The sequence below is a fragment of the Chaetodon auriga genome, chromosome 3, assembly GCF_051107435.1.
Source record: "Chaetodon auriga isolate fChaAug3 chromosome 3, fChaAug3.hap1, whole genome shotgun sequence".
NCBI lineage: Eukaryota > Metazoa > Chordata > Actinopteri > Chaetodontiformes > Chaetodontidae > Chaetodon > Chaetodon auriga.
Window position 1 is genome coordinate 9,872,066 of NC_135076.1, and position 14,517 is coordinate 9,886,582.

At 42.4% G+C, this 14,517-nt stretch overlaps 1 protein-coding gene across 1 annotated transcript in view; it reads left to right on the top strand.

The window, feature by feature from the left end:
* The window catches only part of LOC143316185 (ephrin type-B receptor 1-like), an 84,813-nt gene that overhangs the window by 1,506 nt on the left and 68,790 nt on the right, over window positions 1-14,517 (top strand). The gene's annotated exons all lie outside the window — the stretch shown is intronic.

A 14,517-nucleotide genomic window follows, 5' to 3' on the forward strand; every position in this document is an offset into this window, starting at 1 on the left:
ACATAAAATACATGCAAATTATTCCCGAGCATGAAATAACATCATAATGTTTCCTCCAAGCGCAGGTTTTAGTGAGAAGCGTTGGACTGGTGTGACATTAAAGGCTCAGGTAACCTGTAATGTTCTATGACATGAACACTGGAGCATGGAGAAACATCACTGTGCTCCCTCCTGAGCGCACTGTTGTGGCTCCATTAACATGCTGCTGCTCACCTGGAGCGCTGAAGTGAAGCACATTTGTAGCTCACAGGTGCTCAGTTACTCCATGTCGCTGCTGCCACCTCCCCAACTTCTCCTCCTCCCATTCAACATCCCCACTCGCTCCTCCTCCTCCTGTTTCCTCCTTTCTGGATATCACCTTCTGCTTCTTTTGTCCCATCTCTCCTGCTACTTCTCCCAAAGCGCCGCCTGCTGCTCCTCCTCTCAGAGCATCAAATTTGACTCCTGCTGCTCCCTGCTCCTTCTCCTACTCTTCCCCAAGCATCTCCTGCCGCATCCCCCTTCCTTCTCTTTAAACATCACATCCTGCTTCTCTTGTTGTACCCCACAAATTATGACCTCCTTCTGATGCTCCTGCTGATTCAGCCCATGCTCCTCCACAAACATCACCTCCTGCTGCTCCTTTTCGGATGGCTGTAGCAGCGTCTGCTACAGCTACAAGCATTATGGCTCCATCTGACATTTCTCCCCAAGCATCACTGAGTTGTTGCTGCTGCTTCTTCCGTCTAAGCATCACCTACGACTCCTCCCGCTGTGCCTCTCCAAGCATCTACTCCTGCTCCTCTACTCCTCCTCATCAACCATGACACCCTGCCCCTTCTTCTACTCCTTCCCAAGCATTACTCACTGCCTCTCCTTGTTCATGCACATGTATTACCTCCTGCTGCTCCTCTTTGAGCATCTCTTCATGTTGATGCTCCTCCCTGTGCATTACCTATTGATCCCTCTGTTCCTTCTAAAGCTTCACTTGTTGTTGCTCCTGCTCCCTCTGCACGTAATGCACCTTTCAGAGCTTCGTCTCCAGCTGCAGATTCAGTTTCCACTCTTGCTGCTCCTCCTCAAGCACCACTTACTCCTCTTCCTCCCCAGGCATGACCTGCTCCATTTTCTTCTCCTCCCCAAGCATCACCTACTGTCTGTCCCTTTGCTCCTCCTCAAGCATCACTTCTTGCTCCACCCGCTGCTCTTTCTTTCGCCTTCTGCTCCTGCTGCATCCTTTGCTCGTTGCTCCATCTCTAAGGTACCAATGCTACCTCCTTTCTGTTCTTCTTGCCACTCCTCCCCAGCATCTCCTCCTCCCTTTGCCACTTCTTCAATACCCCCTTCCCTCCTCTCCCTCATCTTCTTTTCCTTCATCTTCTTTACCAGTCTTTAGACAGGTCCTCCTCCTCCCCAGTTTGTTCCTCTTCACCTCCCTTTTGCTTCCTTTCCTGCTCCTCCTGCAGCATCCTCTATCAGCCTCCACTCCCATGTCCTCTCCGACTTCTCCTCCTGCTCCTCCTCCTGCTGCTGTCCCTTATGGAAGTTCTGGATTAGTCTGCTGCTGTGTTTTAATGGTGCGCGTAATGATGGGCTCCATAGTGAGTCTCCCCCATTATGAGACATGTAAATGTGTTGAAGGGCAGGTCTATTTTGATTAAACAGAAAGCTGTGTTTGTGTGTGTGTGTTTATGTGTGTGTGTGTGTGTGTGTGTGTGTGTGTGTGTGTGGGAGAGAGGTAGGAGGTTAAGATAGAGAGGAGAGACAAATAGGTACTGTGTGGGTGGTGGGTTGTTTTGTGGTCACGGTGGCCTTTTCATGGTAAGTAGCTGCCTAATGAACTGGTGTATAAGCTGATCTGAGTCTGTTGGTGTAAAATAGACCCACTGCTGACACAGTCACTGCTGTTACCTCTGCTCTGTTTACACTTTATTACTTCTCCCAAACTTCCAGACTTTTTATTCGCGAGTCTGACGATAACATGCACTGGACTTAATTTATTGGTTTATCTTAGCTGAGCTTAGACCAAACCGATTAATCCATTAATCGATCAATCAGGAAAATAACAGACTGTGTCCTATTACAGTTTCCCACAGTGCAAGCTAACATAGATAGCTTTTTGTCAGACTAATTTGGATTCGAGAAGCAAGAACCACCAGAGTTGTCTTGGTTTTGCTTGGAGGATGCTAAATATTGTTGCTGATTAATTTTCTTTCCACCTATTAATCAATTAATCAGCTAATTGTTTCACAGTGTATAATGGTTGGAAAAGGGTTCCCTGTAGCTTTGATTGCATGGAAAGAAACAAAACACACTTAAATCAAGTATAAATTAATCGATAATGAAGAGTCATGACAGGCTGTTTAAATTGCAATGAGGAAATCATGATTTGTTCATAAAGCAGGTTTAACTAAAACATACAACTGTTGTGTTATGTTGATTATAGTTTGGAATGTGTTGGGCTCCTAGGATTTTTTTTTTTTAAGTAATTAAGGATTTTTCTATAAGATGTCAGAAGAAGGCGTCTTTATGTTCCTTGTTTTCATCCCATCCCCTGCCATATGTGTCAGTGAAGTAAGTAAAGCAACAAATCCTCATGTATGAAAAGCTGTACTCACAGAATATTTAGCATGGAAAAATGACTGAAATGATTAATCAATTGTTAATGAATTAATTATCACATAATAGCAAAAAGAAAAAAAAAGTAAATCAATGAATCACCTCAGCTCTACTTCAGTGTATTTTATTATGAGTTATTTAGGTTTGATGAGACTGACATGTAAAACAAATCCATCCCACATGTTACATCTACTTTTATTATATACAAGTTCATTTCCAGTGAAATTCAGTTTATATTAATGTATTAATCTCAACTATTGATAATAGCATCTGATTCAAAAATCTGTTCTCAGTCAGGCTGTAGTGTTTCCTCCTCCTGCTGCTGTGTTGTTCTGTTTCTCTTGAAATGTCTTTTCACCCCAGCCCGGCTGATTGCTTTGTATGAAGTAAGAGCTGTGCCAGATTTGAAATTTTGTCTCCATCATTTCTGTTGTTTACTAAAGTACCAGCAGCTTTTTGAAAGTGTGAAGTCACGCAGTCGTTTCAGATTCGGGAAAGAGTGAGGATGCAGAAATGTGGGCCAAAAATACTGGAAAAGTTTGCTATCATGAAAAAAATATGAGGAATACATCATTCTGGCTAAAGCTATTTGCTGTCATCTGTGTAGCCTGAAATTGCTGCACTAACACAATGACCTGCACACCCCCTCAGGATTCACGCCTTTTCAGAGAGCCCCAAAATGTAGCACAGTAACCCAGCATTTGACCCTGCAATTTTGAAAGTCAATGCAAACCCTGACCCAGCGGATATCGGTGGATTTAAGTGCTACATATCCCGCAAACAGGCCTTGGGAGGGGTGGCAAAGTCATCTGTGTCTGACCCAAATGTCCAGTCAGCAGCAGGCTCTGCCGCCGAAATTGCTGATTTGTGTCAGTGTTGAGTGTCGAGGGGTCGAGGAGTTAATTTCCTTCGACTTTCTCACGCAGGAGCCGCTGCTGTAGTTTGAGCCTAATTTAGGAATCCTGAATTTGTGTGCCGCTGATTTTGCCCGTCTACAGAAGCTCGGCTGCATGGAAATTGTGCGCTGTATATATGATTACTCTGCACATATTATTTCTGCTCCCGCACATAAACTATTCCTGTCCTTCTCCCTGGAGCCCGAACACATACATGCCGTGTCCCATCTGTCATCTTGTGGGAATGCTAAAGGTTAAACATCGTAGATCCTGTTTTAGACGCTGGTATTAACATGACAAGCTGTAATTTGTAACTTTATTCAGTACGAGTGTGTTTGTGCGTGTGTGTGCTACAAATGATGAACAAATGATCTACTCAGGGAAACCCATCACACACTTATTGCGAAGAGATATGCAGATGACACACTGCGCTGCTGCCACACACACACACACACACACACACACACACACACACACTGTACCCTGCGCCATGCTCTGCCAGCTCATGTTTTAAAGATGTGGTTTCTATATTCATCTGGTGACAGGTTATCAATGTGACAGACAGATAGTTGAACTGGGGAAAAGTAGGAGCTTGGGAGAAGATCCTTCACACCAGTCCTGAGGCTTTTACTCCATTTTTTCCCACTCTATTTTTCCTTAGGGCCTCCCTCCAGCATTAAATATTTATTTCGACATAGCATTCAAATTGTTTCAGAATACATTTGGTGGGAACTTGTGGGAATATTTACCTCAGAGTCCCGGGCTTTTGGTGTGGTATTTCCCACAGAGAACTGGGCGTCAAGAGGCAATTTCATATCAGTCAGTCTGGTATTAGACACTATGCATCTCTATACCCACAAGTTATCAGACTTCAGCATCACAGTTTCAGTGGTTCAGGAAGTCATTTCTAGCAAAACATGCTCAGTGTTTACTGAGATGCGATGAATAAGTTCTGGTAGTGTGAAAATATATCCCTAATCATGAATCTTCACACATTGGCTGTGATTTTTCACACAATTCAACAACCCCTTTCTTATATTCAAGGGAGAACTTGTTTGTCCACGAGGTCTGTGATGAGTCACGTCTGTTGGGAAAAGTAGGATTTTTAATGCATACCTTTGGCAGCATTTCTTTACCAAATGTTGCCGTTCAACCCAATGCACTTCTGATTTTTGTGGATTAGATCTGAACAACATGTTCTAAAATTCTGCATTCTGTGTCTGCAGTTGAAGCCAGCATTTTTTATGTCCCAAGTTGTTTAAGTCTCTGAATACTGTCCAGTTGAATTACACAACATGTCAACATTGTCCGTTCAAAGCTGTATTAATACGAGTTAGACCCCCTTCGATGCATAGGCCAAATGATTAAATATTCATGCTGTCTGGCTATGTGGGGCCTGCCTGACTCAGCCTTATTTATTTTTTATTGTTCCAGAATTTTACTGCTCAAAGTGTGAGAGCTGAAAATTAAACATGCTTTGGCAAGTCCTCATTTCCGTCCCTTTGTCCAATTCAAGCCCAAATCAAGTCTCATGTCTCTATATTTGTAGCAAAATCACACAAACACACACACACACATATTTTTTGGAGTGAGGGAGAGAGAGCGAGACCTTATTCGGCATTTTGTGCGTGCAGTCCAGGACACGAGGATTGAAAAAATCCATGAGATGGCAGCTGAAGCCCAGTCTTTGCATTAAACCTACAAATTACCACCTAATAAAGCTGATCTGATGACAAACAGCAACATTAGGATTCAATTAAAGTTGCATGTCTGCCATATGATGAATCTCACTCTTCTTTTTGCTCTGTTTTTGGCCTCCACCAACTCCTCAAGGAAATATCTGGCCCTTTAGCTGCTAAATGCTCCACTATGTCCACCAGAAAGTTGCTAACTTTGTCTGGCAGTTGGTGCTTAGCCGGTAGTTTAGAGTTGGTTTATCGGGGCCTTTATGCTGAAAACAGCTGTTTGCTGCAAATGAGGTGGAAAGCTTTGAGACTGAACCAAAACAAAACCAAAATAATGAGCTAAAAGACATTAAAATTCTCAGCAGAGCCGAGGGGAACTGCAGAGCCTGTGATAATTCTCTGTTGACTATAGCAGCCTTAAGCTTGACATGCAAAATCCGTGCTGGTTTCTGAGAGGGGGACTATAAGCTTACAATGTGCAGGCATCTAGAAAGAGCCGTGAATAACGCTGCTGCATAAAACCTGCCAAGTGAGTATATTGTTCATATCAACAACAGTCAGTCAGCGTCTAAACCACCTTCATTACAAACATTTAACTACAATCACTATTTCTCCTCCACAGCTGCCATGGCTGACATGTTTAAAAGCATAAATTGATTTTAACTGCAGAGATGCAGAAGGCTTGCACATTATAAAACACTTCACCATCCGAACTCTTCAGGTTATTTGCATAACAAACCAGTCTAAATAGATTATATTTCCCTGATATGAAACGATAATTGATACCGTTAGAGAACAGAGCACTGGTGGGCATAAAAGGAATGAAAGAACCCTTTGTTTTCACCTAGAATTCTCCCCTTCCTTTCACTTGGGTCCATTATACTGTCACTTCAACTAATTTGCAGCTCAAAGAGTCACATCAATACACCGCTATGTTAGACAGACGTCAATGGCATGCTCTTTGAGTTGCTCTGCCTTCTCCTTTTCAACAGGCAAGGTAAGCAATAGCATCAATTACCCTTTGTTTCAGGCAATGGCAAAATAATTTCTCGACACTCTCATGGTAAAATAAAAAACACCTTAATTTATCTTGACCCCAGGCCTCTCGCAGACTTCTTTACCTAGCGGCCGTAGAGAAGAAAGACAGGAGAAATGTGAGAATCCGAAATATGCAACCAGTGCTTTTAAATGCAGATGGGTCATAAAGGGAAGCAGAGATTGCTCCAGATTGTGCTCACTTAGTTTCCTGTAGTGATGGCACAACGACATTATTCCTCTTCACAAATATGGTGTTACGTGCATATTACAGTGCAGTGCTGGCACCCAATATACAGATTATGGAGTCGTACGTAACTTTTTTGTATATCAATAGCACAATTATGTCCATTATAATGAAGACAAGTCAGAATTGACTGAAAAAAAAAAACAGTTTAGAATTGCAGCTGTTCTTTTCAGTATTGTTTAATTACTTACTTCTTGTTCCCAGAGTCCAGTGTGACACCATCCCACGGTCTGATCTGAGCAACGTTCATTTTACAATCATTTAAAATGGCAAGGAGATGAAAATTGTCGCATCTGCACAACTGGAATTAGTGACTGCTTGGTAAATCACTTAAAACATGAATTGATTCTGTTGAACATACTAATTAATCAACTATAATAATTTCAACACTAATTTTCATTAAATGTATGTGGAGTGTTTCCATTCAGTACTCTCAAATTACAGTTTAGAAATCAATAAACTACATCAGTTAATTACTATCTAACATATTACAGAATAATAATACAGAATAAAGCATATTCAGGAACAGTATTTAACAGTTACTAAATCCAGTAATTCTCTCAAACTTTGAAATTTTTGAGGATCGGCTTGCTTGATGTCTTCCTGGGAGTTTGATGGCGGCTTGACATGGGTTTTGTTGTTGTTTGTTGATGGACAGCTAGCTAGCCACTGGTGAACCTGCAGCCAGGTGTCACAGGTTTTGATCCGAGCTGGAAGGCGCTGAAGCCCCCGAGCTTCACTGCAGGGACAGGCCTTCTGTGTGCAGTCACTGGTGCTAATGTGAAGTGTCCTGTGACCGTGACACAAGCTAGCTGTTGATGCTTATTAAATAGTAATGCTTCCGAACCGCAGACAAGACAAATAGCCAAACCGCAATGTCTGTTTCACTTTTCATACGTGTTAAACACAGACGTGACGTGTGGGAGAGGAGGCTTTGAAGCAGCTTTGATCGAGTAATGTAACCAATTACTTTGCTGTTGAGTGATAATTGTAGTATTAGTATTAAAAGCAGGGGTGTCATGTGTCTATTTGCTCTTTGTCTACGTCTCCTCTTTTTGCTTGCTGTTAATGCTATCTATTACATCTTAATTTCCCCGACGTGGGATCAATTAAGTTATATCTTATCTTATCTTGTCTTATTGTATGTAAGCCAGAATTCGGGGGGTGAGCACACAATCGGCAGGGGGCATAAGGACGCTTCCCCAGAAGAAAAAAATGATGCAATTTCCTGCAATTTGACACATATATTCAAAGATATTTATGGGGATTATGTTGAAACTTCATTAAATCAGTTTTTTGTATTTTCATGATCTCTCACTTTATATTTGGGTAAATACTGTATGTTTATTCAGAGACTTTATTTTACTTTTAATTTTACTTTCAGGGGACACAAATTCACATAAAAAGACCATATCCACAATGCAAATTGATAGAAAGAGAACAAGCTGCAGATGAAAGGAACCTGCCAACATGGAAATAACTGCATTTTCAAACACAATGCCACAATGCACAGGAAGCAACATGAGCACAGATGAGACTGACATCACACAGCAGTGTCTGCTCCACAGCCAATGAGAGCTCCGAATGAGCAGCGGTAACCTATTTTCACCTCTGCACAGTCATAGAAGTGGAGAAGTTGCATGCCTACTATTGCATCTGCCTGCAAGTCCTCTCTCTCCTCTCTGCCTCAGCTAATATCTTGAAAGAAAACTATGGCTATATTTCTCAAATGTAATTAAGTGTGTATGAGTAATTAAATTTCATTTTCAGCTTGAATGGGCGTGATGTATCTGATTAAAAGTACACTCTGTTACTCTATTCTGTTCTGTTCTGTTCGTCCACACCGCATGCTGCATACTGCGGCTCTGAGCTTTAGACCTTTATAGCTCAGCATATGATTGAACATAATGGCCCATTATTTATTTGCTGGTTGAGAGTGGGCCCTCTGCCAGCCTCTTCAGGGTTCCTGCCGTGGGCATATGGTCTCACAGATAGCCATGCTGGATATTAAGGACTGTGTCACAGTTGGAGCAAAAGAAAAGAGGGAAAAGGACATAATGGGTGAGGCCACCAACATCACTGATTTTGCCTCACCTTGGAAAGGTTGTGTGTGTTTGGCAGGGGGGTGGGGGGGTCCCTCATCAGGGAGGAATGATACAGATTTAAGTGCAAACAAATCAAGGCTGAAATAACTTTTTTTTTTCCATTCTTAATTAATGTCTCAATAAATGGATTAAAGGATTGATTCACAAGTTTTCAAGTATGCCTTGAAGCATTAGTCAGGTGTCCAAATGAACAAGGAAGCCCATTCATATTCCCAGAGTGTCACATACCAAAGCTTTGTCACACCCCTTGCCATCCCATTCAAGGTACGCTTTTGTATCTGTATGAGACACATCGGACTCTCAACTAACTCGAATGTAAACCCATTTGCAGTAATGTTAGCCACCCTGTTATGCTTCAGCAGAGTTTCTAGGACCCAACATACCAGGTTTGAACAGAGGAGACAGGAGGCAAATGAAAGTTGGACAACAACAGATGAGGAATAGCCACCATGATTCAATGAATACTGGTTGTAACCCTGCTGCTTAAATACTGTGTGGGCAGGTCAGTCTTGATTGCTTGATTGAGTGCAGCTGTGCTCAGGAGGCGAGGAGGCTGGGCTCCACCTGTTGGCCACGCCCTGCAGAAACACAGACATATGGAGGGAAAAATGCAGGAAAAAAGAGCCCAGACTAACTGCTCTGAACATTCAACACGTTCTCATCCTACTGATGCAAAAAGCCTTTCTCTGAGAAAACCTCTCTGACACGAGATTAATGACGTGAAAGCAGTTTGGTTAGGTTTAGAAAAGAGTGTGCATTTTGGGTTTGTCACAAGACATGAACCTCAGTCTCCTGGATGAAAGTCATCTCTACACCCCTCTAAGGACTTTTTTGCTCTTTATACTTTGTCACCTTGCTCTGAGTGTCTAATATTCCCGTGCATGTGTTTACACTGGAGCTACTTAAAAGCCTGCAAGATAGGAACAAAAAGAGATAACTAAGAAGGCTGTGACTTCGGAAGATTGCCACTTGATTTGTCTGAATTTGCACGGCTGAACCCTCACATCAGCTTTGGATGAAGTTGTATGGACATTTTTGAACGAGCACTGTATTTAGCTCGCCAACACTGGCAGTGGTGTGAGCACTGGGAGGGGATCTTTTAATGGCTGGTCTGAACATGAAGAACAATGCAGCAACCAAACCTGTTTCAGTGTTCATGTGGCCATCTGACTATTTTTCAACCGGTTATCAAAACCTTTTTGACAAGACCAAGAATTGTTTCTGAACGTCCAAAAAAAAACACTTTCCCTCTTATTCATTATTTTATTACAATTCTCTACCTGCACAGTCCTGTGCTTCTATTTCAGTTTAAACTTTATCAACTCACGGTAGGTTGAGCAAGTGTCCATGTTCTTTTATACTCGGCTTCACACTTGCTCGGTTTCATCCACACCTGCCTTTTACAGCCACAGGCTTCTGTTCTGTTGGCCGCTAAGCTGCTCGGCTGGAGCAGCGGGGCATTCAGCTCAGGAACAGAAGGAAACTGACCGCAGGAAAAAGAAAGATTATTGTTCAGGTCTGACACGTGTACTCCGAGTGCCGACTTTTGTCTGGCAAAATGTCACACACTTGAACTGTGCACGTAGCATGACCCCACATTTCAAGCTTTTTTTTTGTGGTTGCATTTTTCCCCTCTTGTTCTCCTTAATAAATTCAACACAACGGGGGCAAAGCAAAAACCAGGGCAAAGCAGACAGGCAGGAGAGCGACGGGGGCAATTTTAGTTTGACAGTTTTACTCTGCGTGACAGCAGTTTTGATAGCAAATCTCCTGAGAGCTGGTGAGAGCAAAAGAGGGATGAATGAGGATAGAGAAAGAGTCAAAGCAAGGAAAAGACATAAAGAGAGAGACAATGAACCCGGTGGTTAGTCTTCTGCAGTTTGATATATGGAGCAGAGAGCCAATAAGTGTCAGGTCCCTCCCACCAGGGAGCCATTTTAACAAGCTCTCAGAATTTGAGTGGCTGTTAGCAGACATATAATCTAGCTTGGAAATTTCTGACTGCTGTGGAATTTAAATTCTAAAGAGGAGAACACATACAAAGGCATGCACGAGCAAGCGAAACACAGCAAGCTCTTTCTATCAGCATCTATGCATGTGCGAGCCCTCTGTCTTAAACTTTTGATTCGTCCACCGAAGTACTAATTCTTTTGTCTGATTATTATTTTTCTAAGGTATGACTTCGATCTTCTGAAAAGAGAGAGAAGTCATGGGAACTCCAGGGATGGCACGCAACACCCTGTTGGTCACGAGCCTGAATCAATATTCACAGTGCAAGCACACAATGCACTGTGTGCTTTAAGCCACTGGTCTGCCCGGACACTTCCTGAGCTTTGACATATTTTTCATCCCAGAGTGAGAAAATGAATTTTTTATTTGGATCCTGGCTTGAACCCCCACTGCATTATCCAGAGTACACACACCACCGTGCAGTGTACTCCAGGCTTGTAGGAAATCTCCCTCACTGGAACACTTGTCGGTGTGGTTTTGAGCAGAGTATGGCCAAGTGATTACTACGCTGCACATTCCTTGTTAGGGAAGTTAGGAAGGGAATTTGATTCTCTTTTCTTATGTCCAAATGAACACAAGAAATCAGTCAGGCACAAATTGAAATCATGTTCACTTTGAGATTCATCTCCCGTAGGAGCCATGAAGGCAGACTGATGCACCTCAGTGAGCGTATCGCTACGTAGCATCAAGCATGGAGACCTGTCGTCCCGACCATTTCATCTGGGATTCTCCCGTATTTTACCCTCCTCTCCCACTGTCCTCCTGTTAAATTATTTTAGTTGTGTGATTTTTGATTTAATAATGATTTAAAATGCCTAACTGTACAGTAGAAATAAACATGTTTACATCCTGGTATGAAAAACAGTTGTGGTCTCTATAGCTAATTCCCCCACTCATAACAACTGTACGATGGGTGAATTGTTACTCATATTAAGGCTTAAAGTTATACATAATTATGGGCATAGTCACCCAGCACTAGGTTTCAGCAATTAGCATTCACTCAGCCACCTCAGCTCCACCCTTGCACCACCTCTTTGTGGAGTCAGGCACTGCCACAATGGCGACACCCAGAGTCATTGTCACTGAGCTTCACAGCGGTTCTTGCCCTTTGGCTGAGGAGACTGTGTCCATCTTCTTTCTATGGTCATAGTCTGTGACTCATTGGCTCACAACAGCCTTGACAACAACACATTGATTAATTGACACACATGCAGACAAATTCCTGTTCGATTCAGATGTTTGGTGTATTTCTTATATTTTTATATTGGGTTAGGAAATAATTGGTTGGACAGTACATGATGAATGTCCTGCTGAATGTCTTACATCTTTTTCTAAAACTATAATTTATATATCACTGAATTACTGTCCTGAATTACCAGTACTGATTTAAAATTGCTTCCAGTAAAAAGTCTAAAAGCCATCTCTTGTCTTCAGCCCTTATTGGAAGTAGCCTCTGTTTGATTTGCTGCATAGCTGTGCACCTCCACACACAGTGAGGGCTGAAGAAGTGTTCTCGACAAACACTTAACATTTCCTGACAAATTGCATTGCAGGGCTGTTTTTCACACTATGTCACTCAGCTCATACTTCGTGTTTATTAAAACTCTCAAGTAGTTTTGATGAAACACTCATTTAGGTTAACAAATATTATTTTACTCAAGATGAATGTGACATTGTTTCCAGTGTCATTTTTGCCCAGATGCAGAACCACCCTGCTGTCCAGGCAAGTGTAAAACGAATGGGAATAGTTATTTTGTGGCCACATCTGAGAAAAAAACTGCAGCCAAAAAAGAAAACGACAGTTCAGGGACCTGATGTGGAAGCTGCAGGAGTGACCATGCAGCTATAAAGAAGCTGTAAACAAAGTCAAATATGTATTCTGTCAAAAAGCAAGCAATCGGACTGACAAACATAATCCTGCCCTTGCTGGTGACATTGATGAAATATTTAATAGGTATTTTGGCAGGATTTTTCTCTCAATAGTCAAACATGACACCAGTTAGATGAGAGTCCAGCGTGTACATCAGTCACTCACCCTGCTCCTCTGAGTGAACTGTATCTATTTAAGGGACTTAGGTGGGCCGCAGCAAAGAGTAACAGTCAGTTGGGGACCCAGTTTTTACTTGAACACTGACAAACTGTACTTCAAGAGCCACAGACAGTAAAAGACAGCAGTGAAGGGGGCAGAGGTCAAGATGGGGAGGAGGGAAGTGGAGATCCACAGAGGAAAAGTGGAGCTGGACGCAGCCGTTGTGCCGCAGTCCTCGGGGTCAGTCAAGGAGGAGACACTGCACATCTCCATGACAGCGGGTCAAGCTGTGTATGTGCATTTATAAATGCACTCAGTCAATGCAATGCGGTTGAGTACACATCACTTGACTTTGATGACCCTCACACACACACAAAAGCATACACTTTGCACTTACACACACAAAGACAGCATCTCCAGAGTGCACATGATGAGCTTTGTACCCATCAAAGTGACATGGATGAAACTGCTGATGGCTGAGTGAAAAACAGAGAGGAAAAAAGACAACAAGGTAAGCTGGAAGTCACTTGTGAAGCTGTATGCTACAAATTTCTCTTTCCATCTTTTCCTTGAGTTTAGCTGAACCCAAATTTGACCCCAGCCTCTTCTTCCGTCCCCCATTCCTCAAACTCCTCTGCAACTGATCCTCCTCAGGTTTCTACCTCAAGGAGCACAGAGGTCCCCTCTCAGGGCCAAACATAGCTCTCACATTGCTGAAATTGTTTACACATGCTTGGTTTACCTTACCTTGCATGCAGAATGTACATAATCATCGTCACTGACTCAGAAAATAGCTGTGGCAGGTCACGGTGCAGGTGACCTTTTGGTGCACTGCACTTACACCTCGAATCTCGTTGTGGTCTCTTCACCTCTGTGGCTCAAATCTGATGAGTTTCCAAACAGAGAAGTGGATTTTTAAGAGATTTTTTTAATTTATTTATTTTTATGTCTGTTCAGTGCTTGCAGGATTTCACAGCACCTCTCCAAATTGTGCAAAAGTGGCCTCTCAGCATTTTAATTGAGGAACATGAGATATGAAATGGTACCTTTTAAAACACTTCATGTAACAATCAAAAACATCCATTTTACCATGTGGAATGAACTTTGATTTGGAATTGTTTGCTACAGTTAAACTACAGTTTCATTCAGCCTGTTCAATTTGATTTACAAGTTGATTTAGATCATTAACGGCAGTCAGTGTGTCCCTTCTTGAATTCTCTGGCTATCTCTGGTGTTAAATGCTTATTACTGGTATTTCTAAAAATGTATGGCATAGTGACATGGTTGCACCATTCAGACATTCATTGGTAATCAAACAGTTTGCTCCGGTACCTCTTTTTTCTGTTGATAAAGACTACATTTCTAAAGATGATGAATAAGTGGTACTTTAATGTTGTGCTTTTAACTGATTCATACATTTTTGTTACTTTAATCTCTAACAATGGATCATAATTTATAAACTGATCCTAAATCTTAATTTGAAAAGGAACTACTAATTTAAGATGCAGTACTCGAAAAACACCAACCCAGCGCTGCCTCTTGCTCTGCAAAGGTTCCCTCCTCTCACAGGTCGTGCCAGCAGCCATGCTACCTTCACATTGTGGTCTACAGTGAGCCTGGTAGCGTGCGGCTCCACGCTGACATGACCAAGCTTCATACTGTGCGAGCATGTGTCTCTTAACCATATTGCACATTCTGAGTTAGCATAAGGTGTCTCACTGAGCTAGCGGATGTCTTCCAGGCTTGAACATCTGTCAACAGATTGACCTGCTGATAGACTGAGGCTGTCAGGGGAGATGCAGCAGAGACTTGGTGGCATGTGGTCAGCTGATATCTCTGTCTTTCTCTCTGGGCTCATTTCTGTCTTTCTGTGGCTGTCTCCGGGGGGACAAGTGGAGACACATGCTGACAT